This window comes from Labeo rohita, chromosome 13 (genome assembly GCF_022985175.1).
Source record: "Labeo rohita strain BAU-BD-2019 chromosome 13, IGBB_LRoh.1.0, whole genome shotgun sequence".
Lineage (NCBI taxonomy): Eukaryota > Metazoa > Chordata > Actinopteri > Cypriniformes > Cyprinidae > Labeo > Labeo rohita.
The window spans coordinates 18822529-18836639 of NC_066881.1; the positions used below are offsets into that span (position 1 = coordinate 18822529).

At 35.5% G+C, this 14111-nt stretch overlaps 1 long non-coding RNA gene across 3 annotated transcripts in view; it reads right to left on the reverse strand.

The window, feature by feature from the left end:
- Window positions 1–14111, reverse strand: part of LOC127175151 (uncharacterized) — a 273811-nt gene that overhangs the window by 117626 nt on the left and 142074 nt on the right. For all 3 annotated transcript variants that reach the window (XR_007828950.1, XR_007828952.1, XR_007828951.1), the window contains exon 4: window positions 8663–8748. This is a non-coding gene — a long non-coding RNA (uncharacterized LOC127175151). The remainder of the gene's footprint in view (window positions 1–8662; window positions 8749–14111) is intronic.

Below are 14111 nucleotides of genomic sequence, written 5' to 3' on the forward strand. Positions count from 1 at the left end.
TTGAAAATTCAGCTTTGATCACAGGAATGTGATCTATATTTTTTTACTTGTCACATTGACAGAGGCCACTCCCACGATAGTTGATTGACATGAGCGTCTTACCTCAGATCAGTTGTAACAGTCCGACCTCCATTGTTTTGATGTCGGAGCAGGGATGTAAGTTAGACAAGAATATCTCCAAATAAGCGATTGAGGTGTTGTGTTGCTGGATGTAATATTGAACAGTGGTCGTCATTTACTCCCGACATCTGAGCCACTGAAGATGCAGTGGATTACATTTGTTTGTGAAGGGAATGCGCCTCCTAATCTACATATGTCCGTCTATGTTCGTGCGAATCATCCATGATCCAGCTTCACTTACAGCAGAAGTGAATATAATGTTTTTTTTTAATGAATTTTTGCGATTGCATTTCCTAATAATGTGCTAGTTAGCAAGTTTAGCGGCTAAACACGGCTAAATGCAGCTAAAGTAAACAGGCTTGTCACTCCACAGAGAGAAGAGAGGGGCGGGGCAAGCAGAGCTCATTAACATTTAAAGCAGCCTCGACCAGAACAGGATGATTTTTGCAGAGCTGATTTTGGCAAGGTAAAAAGGGTGTTGTTTTATACTACCATTGAGATTTTTAACCAAAGTATATTATAGACTTTTCATTAAGACCCTAAAGAATCATATCAACTTGTGGAAAATGGGCATCCGATGACCCCTTTAAAAATCCTACTGAGTACATACTCGTTTAAAAAAAAAAAAAAAAAAAAAAAAAAAAAACTGACCTGCACAAAACATTTTATAAACGGTCAAAATTTCACATGACAAAATGTTACTAAATGGTTTCATCATCACCAAACCATTTTTGACAATGTAGGGTGTTGCAAACGGCCACACGCGATACTGGAACACCCTACAGTGCTCCCTTAAAGTCCTCTGCCTTTGGTGTGAGTACTACATAGCGATACTCACCTCAGTACAGAATTCGCCCACATTGTCACCAAGTAAAAGGCAAATGGGAGGAGACAGGTGGAAAAACAGAGAGCGAAACAAGGACAGACCCCCATCTTTTGCCGCCCTTTTTTCTCTAGGAAGCCAATTCCTGCTTTGCTCAGTTCTTCATCTATTCAATTTCCATGTATGTAATTGGCTGCATGTAGAGATTGTGATCTTGGTAATCTAGACAGACGAGAAAAAGCAGGGTGGCCGGAGCCGCTGTTTCTCATAAGAGGCCCAGACAGAGCGCGGCTTCATTAGGGGGTGGGGAAGGACACGCATGAGCCAGTGTCCTCCCTAGATAGAAGCCACAGGCCGACATGTGGCGAGATTATGCATTATGGAAATCAGCATGACCCAGCGTTCGAGACCATAACGATTTAACACTGATCTCCATGTGCCGGCACACTGTAATCTGTTTTTTATTAGTCCGGAAATTTAGGTACAATTGTTTCAATATTGTCAAGCTATGCAGACAATTGTTGGTGTATTGCTTAGTTTACATAATGCACATAACAAACTGCAACAATAACGTCTAGTAGGAAGACACAATATTTCATAGTGGCGTTCGTCGCGCAATTAACGGATTTCGAAGCTAAACACGGCAGGTTTTTTCTGTGTATGACTAGTTGGGACACTGCTTATTAAAATTTCATAAATTCTTTAAAGGAGCTTAAGTTGATTTCGCCATAATGTGAATGAAGCATTGGCTAATATTTCACCCACAATGAATATAATACTAGAACAAAGAAGATTACAGCCAATAACAGGCCGAGGTTTAGTGCCAACATAAACCTTTGATGGACTTTTTGAAAGGCCTCTGTGAATTACCTACTTCCTGAATAGATGTATGAGAAAACTCACATAGTTGATGCGACGACGACAGAAAATAAGCATATAATAATATTACCCCAACAATAAAGAACTGCAACAAACAACTAATGACAGACAGACTCCTCCAACCCCCGTTTCTTCAAAGTTCTCCTCACAAATACGGGAAACAAACAACTCCAAAGCCGAGCGGAGGCATTGATGTCTTCGTCTAATCTTCATAAAGGTAAATACAAGCGTCAGCCTCTCTTGGGCGAGTGAGTGAATCCAATGAAATATATATGCTGTTTTAATAAACCTCGTCTCAAAGTGTACACTAAAGTGAGCGACTTCTTTTAACTTCCCCTTAAAACGATCTACATCAAAGAAAAGGTTCAGATAACTCAAAGGATTACTGGATAAACTTTTACAGGATGGAAAGTCAAACAAGAAAAGCATTTAAGAAATGATCTAGTCAGTGACAAACGCATAGTTTAAAAAAAAAAAACATGAGAGACCGAGGTATAAGTTGACTGTTTCTGTAAACACTGAACTCAATCAGGGCCTGGCACTGAGTATTTACAGCCATGAGGGAGATGCCATCAGAAGACGACGCGCTGTGGCATGAGCTCTGCATATCATATTCTTATTACGGCCGTACAGTACAGTACATGAGTGATGATGAGCCTGAGGTCATGCTCATAAAGGGGCATGATTTTTATAGAAGATGGCACCAAACCATTTCCAGATGGCTCATCAGTGTGGACCGAGAGCCTGCCCAAGAACAAACAGTCGGATATGAGAGCGGCTCGGTCCGCGTCTCCTGCAATATGACCACCACCGCCGCCTGGGAGCGCTGCAATGAGACCCTCCCCAGCTCTCAAATAGCCTGGCCGGGCTACTGCCACACAAAAACAGCTGGCGTGTACAGTATGTGCTAATGGCATACACCAACACAGATGAGTTAACAGACTCTTTTTCTTTGTAGAGGAGCATAAACAGATTCCATAGACACATAAAGAGCTAGATCTTGACACAGACTAAAGATGCTCCTTCAATGCTCATGCAAACTGCAGATCACAATAGTAGAGAGAGAGAGAGAGAGAGAGAGAGAGAGAAAAAAAAAAAAAAAACATTATTTAAAAAGATTCTTATAAAGCAATTTTCTTTGAAGCATCTTGGAGTACTATATAAATGACGTGGTATATGAATATGATAAACACTACATATAGGTCAAAGACAAATAAGAATTTCTGAGGTGATAAAAAAAAGGAAAAATCTTTTAAAGATTCAGTTAAAACACTAAATACTAAATGTTTAATGACTGAAGTGATGTAACCATCATGTAAAAATGGCTAAAATACTCTTGTGTGCTCTTATAGGAGAACACACAATGTAATCACTGTAAAAATAAATAAACAAGCAAATAAAAAAAATCATCATAAACATCAAAGTAATTAATTAATCATCATAAACATCATTTTATTTTTATGATTTTTTAGGTGACGATAAAAATGGTTTCCTCCATATTGTTAATACTGAACTTGATTTGACAAATAAATTTTTTTAAATCCTTAATAAAAATCTTACGTAAACTTTTTTATAATAAATTATAGATAATAAAACATAAAATATACCCAGTACATTTATAATTCAAATATAATACATTCATAATATTTTATTTTTTTTTTCCTCAGTATACAGTTCTTTCTTCTGCTGAACACAAAAGAGGAACTAACTGAGGGTGAATAAATTTTATTTTATTTTATTTTATTTTGCATAATCTCTGGACAGTTACAAGACCAAGACATTCTAACTAACTGAAAGGAAAGAAAGAAAGAAAGAAAGAAAAAAAGAAAGAAAGAAAGAAAGAAAGAAAGAAAGAAAGAAAGAAAGAAAGAAAGAAAGAATATTAATTGCAATTTTTTTTTTTTTTGCACATCTCTGGACAGTAACAAGACCTAGACATTCTACACACAGCCATTGTAAAAAAATAAATAAACTAATAAAACAAATAATTATCATCATAATTATAATCATTAATTTACTTTTTATAATAAATTATACACAATAAAACATAAAATATACCCAATACATTTCTAATTCAATATATATTATTCAGTAAGGAACAAAGAAAGACTTTATTTTATTTTATTTTATTTTTTAGTTTATTTTGCGCAATCTCTAGACAGTTACAAGACCTAGATATTCAAACTAACTGAAAGAAAGAAAGAAAGAAAGAAAGAAAGATAGAAAGAATGAAAGAAAGAAAGAAAGAAAGAAAGAAAGAAAGAAAGAAAAAGAAAGAAAGAAAAAGAAAGGTTTGTTTTGTTTTGTTTTATTTATTCTCTGGACAGTTACAAGACCTAGACATTGTCATTGTAAAAATAAATTAATTAATTTAAAAAATACATAATTCATTAATCATCATAATTAAACATCAACATTAATTAATATCTCTATTTTAACGATTCTTTAAGTAACAATAAAAATTGTTTCCTCCATATTGTTTATACTGACTTTAATTTGACAAAGTTTTTTTTATAATAAATTATACGTAATAAAACATAAAATATACCCAGTACATTTATAATTCAATATATATTATTCAATAAGAAAGAAAGAAAGAAAGAAAGAAAGAAAGGCAGAAAAAGAAAGGCAGTAAAAGAAAGAAAGAAAGAAAGAAAGAAAGAAAGAAAGAAAGAAAGAAAGAAAGAAAGAAAGAAAGAAAGAACTAAGTACATTTAATTAAATAATTATAAGATTTGAGACTCACAGATGCATGTATTTATAAGAGAAGAGACGAGCAAAACCAAGAAGATTTCAGAAACTTCATCTAACTGTAATGTTCAGCACTCTAGAATTCTCATAAAATGCTGCTAAAAGTTAATTTCACTATTCTCTCTACCTCCATCATCCTTCCATTTCTTCCAGCCTGCCAGTGTTACAGGGTTCAAATTGAGCTTGTTAAAAAAGGAACCCTCTCTCTAACTCACAGATGATTATTCATTTAGCTGCTTTACAGAGTCTTGCCAGAGATAAGAGCTCTCTATTCATTTGCCCAGGAAAAGACCATCACAACATCCTTTTTCCCCCATGTTCGCCGCATTGGCATGGAATATAGCTGTTCATTCGAATCTGATCCCTTGCTAATTGAAAATAACAGCCTCTTTTGCGTATTGATTGATGGCTTATTCACCCTTATATCACAGCGTCATAAATACAGGTAATGCTTGATTATGTTCTCTGTTCCCACAGATCTTGACATGCCAAATGAGGTAATAAAATGCTAGGTGCGAGGAGTGGTTTTGAAATAGCTTGTGATAGAGTTGCCTCGTTAATTTGTTTGTGTGTGCCGTAATAAACCTGCGCTTGGACACACGGGTGCGTGATTAAATGCATCTCAGACTCAAATGAGCCTGACCCTTTTGCCTCGTCATCCCTTTTTTATATGGAAATCAGACTGTAAGAAAGAGACCTACGAAAGAATACAGCCAGCACTCCATTATCAGCTTCTATTATTATGACAGGTTTATATATTTACTTAGTGGCTAAACTCATTTTCACATACAAATGTGCACAACTAATGGATCCATTTCTGAAATGCAATCTCACCATACTAAATTATGACACATTTTGGTGAAGTATCTCAGGGGTTTACTATTAAGTCATCGATTAAGTCATTCACTTCATAAATGGCAGTTACATAAACAAGGTTAGTCAAAGTTTTGCTTGCTTTGAACTGTTCCAATACAAGTAATGGATGTTTTCCTTTGTCTTTGGAGTGTTACAGGCTGTTCATGCATATATAAGATATGCAAAGATTAAAGTCTCAAAACCCAAATATATATTCTTTAGAAAAGTTAAGACTCCTAAAACAGCTCATTAAAACACGCCCCCAAAAATCTACATCACGGTGTGGGAAGATTTGCATAACACCGCCCAAATTTATATGCAAAGACAGGAGGAGTAACTTATATTCTCGCTGTAGTATTGTTGCAGCTGCCGCTACATCGTGGAGACACTGTGTGTTTCATTGTGAATGCGAAACTACTTTGTTTGGCCTTCCAAATGAGTATACAACTGCAAATCAGTGGTTAAGTTATATTTACAACACTGTTCCAGAACAGTACAATGCAAATATTCAAGTGTGTGAAGCGCATTTTACGGAGGATTGTTTCCTGAACCTGAGAGAGTAGCCTACAATGCCGGCTGTGCACAAAGGCTGTTTCTATAAAGTGGGGCGATTCGAACTTTGCAAGGACAGTCCTGCCGCTTCTGACTCACTGCCTGTAAGTACATTTTCATATTTAAAGAATTTGCTACTGATTATTCAAATACAAGTTTTGAGCAGTGTAGAGTGGTGCTTGTTGTTTGTCGTATCTACGATCACAAAGGCAGACATGGTTTTATGTTTACATGGTGCGCTGCGGTGCGCTGCGGTGCGGTGCAATGCAACACGTAAAAAGACAGTACAAGTCATTAAAATCAGTAATTATGTCCCCACCGGATGCAACAAATGCCTAATTTATAATAGGTTTTAGTGTTTTTGTCTCATCTCGGCAGGACATGGCATCACGACATGGTAAGGGACATTTCCGTCACATGCTTGAGGTATTCGGTCAATCACACAGCACTGGATAGCTGGCCAATCAGAGCACACCACGCCTTTCAGAAAGACGTGTTTCAGAAAGGTGGGGCAGAGAGGAGCAAAAATAATGTACAGTATGTGGAAAACAATGTTTTTTGAACCTTAAACCGCATAAACACACTGCATTACACTAAATACACAATATAATGTTCTTTTTAGCAACATCTGACCTCTTTAAAATTCTGTTTAATTTTTTTTGGGTGAACTATTTCATTAAATATGGACAGTTTATCTGAAGTTCACCCTGCTGAGAAGAAGAAAAAGAAGAAGAAAGAAGGAGAAGAAGTTGTCTGACAAACTAAACATCAGCTTAGTCAGGCTGTACCAATAAACCAACCGATAAACTAGATTTTTAGCCAAAAATGTACTGAAAAAGTCTCACTGTAGAAGTTAGATAAGGATCTTAAGACAAATATAATACATTAGTTGACCTTTTTCTTTGCATTGTGATGCTCCGTAAAAAATGGCTACAATATTTTTCAAAGCAGGTGCCTTGTTCACCCAAATTAGACGGGTCAGTAGAGGGTACTTCAGTAATGTGGCAAACCACTTCAAAACCCTTTCCCTTCACTTTTTCTTACATTCTCTCACCTTCCTTTCCCCCTTCTCATCTCTGGTGTTATTTCAGAGGAATCTCTTTCAACTAGAAAGGGCTTAGGACAACTGCCGAGTTTGACATAATTATGTCTGGGCTAGCTTTAATCACTTTGGGCCTTCACTCCTTGACGCACATTATCTGACTCCAAACATGTCAGATCCGTGCTTGAAATAGGCCAATTTACCCTCCGTAGCCTGCGCTGAAATCTAGCTCGGTGTCAAAGGCACAGATGCATAATTGTCCTCATTTTTTAAAAAATGTGTTTTTGAACACAGCTTGTCTACAGGAATAGAAAAAAAGTAAGTTTGACTTTCTACACTTTTAATAGGATAAAAATTCACCTAACTCGAGGTTAACAAAGCAGTGAGTAAGAAAAAAAGTGTATGTCACAACAGCAAGATTAGATTCGATGTCGAACGTTCAGACTACCTGAGCTTTCACAAAGTTAATTACAGACAGATGCAAATGAAACAATGCTAAGCTTCGTGCTATATGGAGAGGATTTTAATTAACAACTATAATATTCACTGTGAAGTGGAGAGAATGTTTTGACATGACGATTAGTTCTTACAAAGCTTATGACCGAAAATACACTTTAAATTACACCCTGGTAAATTTACGGTAAAAAAAAAAAAATGCTCGTTAATTTAATGTATCTTATTAACTGTATATTTCATTAAGCGACAATGTTAATGTTAATGTGCCAAAATGTTTTTTTTTAATCAAAACTTAGAATTTCTGAGACAAATAATGTCCAAAAATTTACCATTTTTACACTGTAGAGTATAAGCTAACTTTGTTAACCAATTTACAAGTAGTCCACCATTCTATTCTAATGTAGACACATTTATTTACATATATTTTAACTCATTTTCCATCAAACTGAATACTGTAATCTTGAAATGCTATAAACAGTATGAATTCAGAATAATTGTTTTATTTAATTAAAATGACTAAAAAAGTTTTAATTAATCTAGTTTTGTAAATGGCAAAGCAGCTGGGTTTGATTTGGAAATAATTTAACTAAATTTATACCTAGAGTAGGGTTAAGCAGAGTCAAGTATATTTATATGCATCTCATTTAAATAATTTGTTTCAAATTTACTTTTGTAGGATTTTTATTTTTTGAGCATATGATCCGCTTCCAGGCACAGAACTGGCCACACGCTGCCATAAAGGGTCCCGTTAAAAGGGAAAGAGGGTTTTGGATACACCCAGATCCGTGGATTTTTTGCCACCCTCATTTTACAGGCACACCACAAGCCCAGCCAAGACTCAAATGGGTCAGAGAACAAAGGCACATCAAAGCCACACAACCAGGTCATGCACACACAGGCTAATGTGCTCCCAAGATGCAGCCATTCAACCTAAAACCAGGACCTTTGATGATAGCAGCCTGATGGACCATTGTTAAAAAAGAAGCCATCAGCAAATATGAGCAAATCTACTCTCAAGATAATGCAGGCCTGAACTACACACACTGAGACCAGAGCGAGGCACAGCATGATACAGAGTCTGATAATGAAAAATACAGTACTTCTATCAATGAACGTGCGTGTGCGAGCGTGTATGTGCGTGTGTTTCATCTGCGCTCATAATAAACCCTAAAACAAAGACTTACATTTCTAGTCTGAGCGTTATCGCCCGAACTCGCTTTTTAATCTCGTCCTCGGCCTTCTGAGTTCTTCTTCCGCCGTCGTCCTCTGACTAGACAAGAAACAGACACAGAGGAGAGACCAAAGGAAGTGTTAGCGGACAATGGAAAATGTTTAGGTGTTGTAGTGGGCTTCAGTTTGAGAGGTTCAAAGAGGTTTAAGACAACAGCTTCTCGCATGGCCAGAGCGCAGGGCACAGCCACCAGCCGGTTCCCAGTGGAGCTGGAAACTCTCCCTGCAATACACTTCTCAACGCTGGGCCAGGATGAGAGCGGCTTCTTTTCACTCTCCTGAGGCCCTGCAGCTGAACCCAGACCTGATGTATCTGTCATCTAGAGAGGAGAGCAGAGGCAGCTGACATGCCCGAGCTTGTGGTCACATGTGAGAAGCACTGGGACCTATTTGTCCACTGGTTCAGTTTGGTTCAGAGAGGAAAAGAGAATAAATGAAGTGAAAAAGAAAGGAAAACATGTAATTTAGCTAGGATACTTCATATCAGGCAAACTAAACTTAGTTAGTTTTCTTTATAAATAAATAAATACTAACAACAATTCTAATTTAGTCTACCCAATAAAGCAGCAAACGCGAAAGCTATCTTTTCCACTATGGATTTTTTTTACAATTATTATTATTATTATTAATCAGCCATGAGCACAAGCACATTTAGCTAAGCAGAAAATTTCCTTAGTCCAGAGGGTGAAAAATAAATAAAAAATCTATATATTGAGAAAATCACCTTTAAAGTTGTCCAAATGAAGTTCTTAGCAATGCATATTACTAATTAAAAAAATAAGTTTTTATATATTTACGGTAGAAAGTTTACAAAATATTTTCATGTAACATGATCTTTACTTAATATCCTAATGATTTTTGGCATAAAAGAAAAATCGATAATTTTGACCTATACAATGTATTTTTGGCTACTGCTACAAATATACCCGTGCTACTTAAGACTGGTTTTGAGGTCCAGGGTCACATATAATACATCAAATAAATTATAAAGTCACATCATGTAGTATTGCAGTAAACAGTTCTACTTTTTAGACACTTTAAATCTTTTTCATCTTTAAAAAACATATTTAAAAAACAGCTTCCAACAGTCTAAACCATGTGGAAGCTCATTTCCACCACTTAATAAAAAAAAAAAAAAAAAAGTAATTGCTACTTTTTATCAATTCTGACTTCTTTTCGTCACAATTGCGAGTTTACATCTCGCAATTCAGATTTTTTTCACAGAATTGTCAGATATAAACTCGAGTTATAAAGTCTAGGTCTGAGGGGAAAAAAAGACTGATATGTTCTCAGAATTGCGAGTTTATATCTCACAATTCTGACTTAATAACCCGCAATTGTGTGTTATAAAGTCAGAAATGCAAGACATAAACTCACAATTCCTAGAAAAAAAATCACAATTGTGAGATATATACTAGCAGTTCTAACTTTTTTCTCTGAAATTACATGATTTAAACTCAATTCTGAGAAAAAAAGTTCAGAATTGTGAGTTTAAATCTTGCAATTCTGACTTTATCCCTCAGAATTGCGACTTTATTTCTCAGAATTGCCATTCTGAGGTTTTTTTCTTACAATTGCGAGTTTATATCACACAATACTGACTTCATAACTCGCAACTGCAAGTTTATATGACATAATTCTGAGAAAAAAGTCAGAACTGTGTGTTTATATCTCACAATTCTGACTTCATTTGTCAGGATTGGGAGTTCATATCTTGCAATTCTGACTAGAACTCGCAATTGTGAGTTCATATGTCACAATTCTGAGAAAAAAAGTCAGAATTGTAAGTTTGAATCACTGAATAGAAAAGTAAGAACCACGAGATGTAAACTTTAAATTTATTCAGTGCCAGAAACAGGAAAACATATCTGGGGGGAAAAAAAATCAATTTCTCATCCATTTTTGACAAAAGTGCCCAGATTTTGGTCCAATTAACCAGCCACAACCATAAGCAATAAATGAAGTATACAGTATTTTTGCATATGATTTTTGGTCACTTGTTGTGGCCAATCCACATAGAAATTTAACTGGTCCTGCATCACATATATATAAAATACCAGTATTTTCACTTTCAGCTTGGAGAGAAAATATTGTATCTATTCAATGCATCTATTTCGCTTGTTGAACCACACTGTACTGTATATCTTTTAAATTCACTGTTCATCCTATGCAGCACATAAAAAACACAATCACAAATGTATCATATGTTTAATCCTACACCTGTTGTTAACCCCTACCAGTGTTTAATTGCCAAACCTGCGTGTGTACGCATACATTTGTGTGTGTATTATCAGGCTCGACTGTATTGGACAATGCAAACCGCACCACACCGTACGCAACGTAGTCCATTTAAGCAGGAAACAAGCAGGCCCGCAGCACAGCTATTACGGATCTGCGGAGAGCCTGATACATTCTGACTCTTTGTGTAATTGTCTCTCGCATCTGAATACAAATTCCCAGCCCCCGTGATTCGTCATATTTATTTATTCCTTTTTCCTCCAGCTACATCTTTTATTAGTCCTGCTCTCTGTGTCAGGATTTAATTTCTGCGGGAAAAAACAACACAGGCAGTTGATTATTGTTATTAAGAATGTGATATTGCAACGTCAGAAATAAAATCTATGGCGCATTAAAGTGACAGATTAGAGGGAGGAGGAGTGTTCATTTACAAGTGTTAAGACATCACGTCGCATTGCCCGGCAACAGCAAATGAAAATCAACTGTTTCCTACTGTTTGTGTGATACAGACGGAAGCTCGAGGGGAGGTGAGGGAAGGGAGTGCGCGGGAGAGGAGTGAGAGCCGTAACTGTCGCTACAATCGCAGTTCCCCCCCTTCTGCTTCGCTCGAACAAGATGAAGCGGACCCCTCCTCCATTTACCTAGAGAAATGAAGCAGTTTTATCTCCTCATCTCTAAGGCACCATGTGCAAGATATGACCAACGACAGGGGAAATTATGGAGGAGATTATCCGTGCCATTGTTACATTACATAAACTCTCATTTCCTCTTCATCCAGGATAAAAGCGATTATGCTTACCAACCTGACAAATTTCACAAATATGAACATTATGTTAAAAGGACCAATTTGGCGAGCTTGGTATTAGACTTCATAATAAAGACACAGTGGGATATTTATGTGACGTAATATGTGATAACACATCAATAGTAACAGAAGTGTTCTAATGATAATGGGAGTAAAGGTGGTGTACTTATGTAATAATGGAGATTTAAAAAAAAAAAAAAAAAAAAAAGTAAGTAACAGTGTAAATGGTGGAGTGCCAGTACTGGAATAATCATAATGGATTTAAAAGTGCTAGCAATGGTGTAGCATTAATAATGTAACAATGGTGGTGATGATGTAACAATAGCCAGGATGACAGTTGAGAGCAACGGTTGGGTTCCCGGAAGAAGAAACCTCATTCACTTTCTCCATTCGGGAATTGACTTTTAATGATAACTTAAAAACCATTCAAGACAGACCTACTGTAAGCTACTAGGTTATTAGCCAATAGTATATGTTACTGTGTTTCATTTAAAAAAAAAACGGCTAAAAAGGAAACATTTTAATTTAAACAAATAACATTGGAAGCATGCTAACGAGTCTAAAAAAGTATAATATGCAGTCCAAGTGTAAGTCATTAAACACCCATTCATACTAAAAAAAAAAAAAAATCTATTTCTAAGCACCAAATCAGCATATTAGATTGAGTTTTGAAGGTTCATGGAGTAGTGTCTGGAGTAGTGGGTGCTGGAGTAATGGGAGCTTTACCTTTACAGGAATTACGTTTTAAAATAATAAACACGTTGACATAACGTCAGAATATAGTTATGAATCATTTAGACGGCATCTCAAAATCAAAAAGCAACAATGAAAACACAAGCAGGATTTAAATAAGCCATAATGGCATAATGGCAAATCACTCTGAATCCCACATTGTGACTCATTTTCTAACCCGTCTCATTGAATTTATTTTTATTAAGCCAGAAATTTGATCTTTTCTGTAAGCTTTTTAACCTCTGTATTCTGTGTGATGCCCCCAGATATGTGCCTGCTGTCTGATTTCAAAGAGAGTTGAGTTAATCAAAACCAGGGGCTTGAAAATCAGTGATCACAAACACTCAGAAAAGACAAAGACAGACAGATAGACAGACAGACAGACAGATGCATGCAGCAGCAGGGAGGAACCGTTTGGAGGTATGCTAAAAAATGACTGAATTTAACAGTAAAAAAAAAAAAAAAACCTGTAAAAAAAAAGCTACAGTAAAAACTTGTTAAATAGTTAATGGTAAGTTCCCCTACTATATGGTGAAAAACTGTATTGGACATTGCATGTAATTTTACGGTATTACACCATTTTTTTGAATGTCGAATTTACAGTGATTAACCATAAATTGACATTCCCTGAATTCCCTGTTACATTTTTTTTTTTAATTATTATTATTTGATAAGGTTTTTGTTGTTGTTGTTCTTTTTATTTTTTTCTTATCAGTTTTGTACATTAGGGTTGTATATTGTTGTAGGGTTGTAAATTAATGTTTATTGCATTACTTCAGTTTCATGTGTGTTACCATGATGGTGTTTAGTTTACAAAAGTACAAAACAGATATCAGTACTTCAACAGGTTGGTACATTACCATTATATCAGTCAATGAAATCATGGTATTTAAATGCAAATTTAAGTCAAAACCGTAAATCTGAAAATGGTGCTACCATATTTTTTACGGTAAAATTCTGGCAACCAAAGCTGCTGTTTTTTTACCATAACTTTTATGGATTTTTTTTTCAATGTACAGTAAGTATGATCAAGAAACATTTATGATAAGAAACATCTCTGATACATATTTTGCGCAACACATCTTCACTCTTCAGCCACTGATCTGTATTACTTTCAGTGGAAGACAAAAGATGATGTTATGCAGCATGTTTGGGACTGACAGAATCGGTCAACATTCACTTTCAGTGCATGCAATGAATATGAATAATGACTGAGGCTGACATATTTCATTTTATACAGAAAAAAGTTTGTGACAGAATGTATATTTTTGGTGAACTATTCCTTTATCTAAACATTTAACTAACCCATAAACTACTGTATAATCAACATGTATAACCAAACATTTAAAATTGAAGAAATGGCTTTCTTTTTAATTGACTGGTGTGAATTTAAATTGAATCGTCACATCCCAGAAAATGAATTTGAAAAGACAAGAAGTAGAATTTAGTGAATTTAACAGATAATAAAGAAATTTACAAATAAGAAATTTACAATAAAGAAACAGACAAAATTTAATTCACTACATATGATGAAAAATATAAACTAAATACAAGTTTACAAATCTATAAAACGTTAAAACTTTCAGTTTGTCTTGACAAATGCTGCCTTTCAAATTGCAGTTTTAAGA